Source organism: Pygoscelis adeliae, unplaced genomic scaffold (assembly GCF_000699105.1).
Source record: "Pygoscelis adeliae isolate BGI_AS28 unplaced genomic scaffold, ASM69910v1 Scaffold13, whole genome shotgun sequence".
Classification (NCBI taxonomy): domain Eukaryota; kingdom Metazoa; phylum Chordata; class Aves; order Sphenisciformes; family Spheniscidae; genus Pygoscelis; species Pygoscelis adeliae.
This window is the reverse complement of record NW_008824499.1, coordinates 4,322,653-4,324,216: the sequence shown is the minus strand read 5'-3', so window position 1 is coordinate 4,324,216 and position 1,564 is coordinate 4,322,653. Positions and strand designations below refer to the sequence as shown.

Here is a 1,564-nt window from a genome sequence, read left to right as displayed (position 1 = left end):
CTACCCCAGCCAAAACCAGCACATTCTCTACCCCTTCTTCCATACCATTTACGTCATGCTCAGGTCCCACACTATCCAATACAACCTCATTAACCACCATCCCCCTTCCCATCCTTTGACGTAATACACAGATATCATTCCCTTAGTCTATGGACCACCTCTGTAAAATGTCCATAAAATGTCCACAAAATGTCCATTGAGTTCATTTAGTCCATGACTTCGAATTCCATCTGTTATGATGGTCACTCAGGATAGGAGAGGTGGTGTGTTTGTGGAGTTACTGTGCACCAAAGCCAGCTCGGACCAGGTCAGTACTGCACTGACTGCTTCTCAAGGCTTGTCCTCCACTGGTTTGGAGGAGTATAGTTCCTGCTACAGTAATTTCTATAACATGCAACTCAAATCCCAGTTTACCACAATTTAAAGGTATTTCCATTACAGTCTCCACCCCTGGTCCCTTTGGACCAGACCATCGGGTTTAACATTGCAATGAACTCCTCCCCTTGCCCCTGCTCTGGCTTGGACTTATCCACAGACTGGAGTCCGTTAAGGTTGTACCTCCTCCAAATGGAGCCTCATTTATGAGCCACAGTCTCTCCATGGGTATACCTGCTGTGGCATAGACTTATCCACAGCCACGGTCTCTTTGAGGTGCACCTGTTCCAGCGTGGCCTTATCCATGGGCCGCAATGCCTTCAGAGATACACCTGCTCCAGCGTGACCTTACCCATGGCTGCAGTCCCTCCAGGGGTGTACCTGCTCTGTCGTGGGCTTATCCATGGCCACACTCTTTGAGGTGCTTCAGCATGACCTCATGCAAGCCGCAGATGCTTCGAGGTGTACCTTTCTGTCAGTGAATTATTTGATAAATGCTAGTGTTCCCTGCAGACTAACTAAGGAATGACTGAGCTAGTTTAAAGTATCTACTCAAACTCAACCGTTTATTACAGCATACCTGTACCTTTGGCTCTCTTTGTTCTCTTGATACGTGTATAGCATACCTTTCTCATGGATAAGTCAGTTACCTGCTGGTAGTTTTATCTGGTTTCCAGGTGCCGTCCATCCAGTGGAAAGGGAGGACCAGTGATGTATGAGCAATTTCACCAAGTTTCTACTTAAGAGGAACAGTGTCAGGATGTGCTTATAGTATCATAGAATAGTTTGGGTTGGAAGGGACCCCTAAAGGTCATCTAGTCCAACCCCCCTGCCGTGGGCAGGGACATCTTCAGCTAAATCAGGTTGCTCAGAGCCCCGTCCAACCTGACCTTGAATGCTTCCAGGCATGGGACATCCACCACCTCTCTGGGCAACCTGTGCCAGTGTTTCACCACCCTCAGCGTCAAAAATTTCTTCCTTATGCCTAGTCTAAATCTACCCCCCTTTCGTTTAAAGCCGTTCCCCCTTGTCCTGTCACAACAGGCCCTGCTAAAGAGTCTGCCGCCATCTTTTTTATAAGCCCCCTTTAAGTACTGACAGGCTGCAATAAGGTCTCCCCGAAGTCTTCTCTCCTCTAGGCTGAACAACCCCAACTCTCTCAGCCTTTCTTCATAGGAGAGGTGTTCCA

General features: G+C 48.1%; 1 protein-coding gene across 7 annotated transcripts in view; it reads left to right on the top strand.

Moving 5' to 3' along the window:
• The window catches only part of MEF2A (myocyte enhancer factor 2A), an 81,381-nt gene that overhangs the window by 959 nt on the left and 78,858 nt on the right, over positions 1–1,564 (top strand). The gene's annotated exons all lie outside the window — the stretch shown is intronic.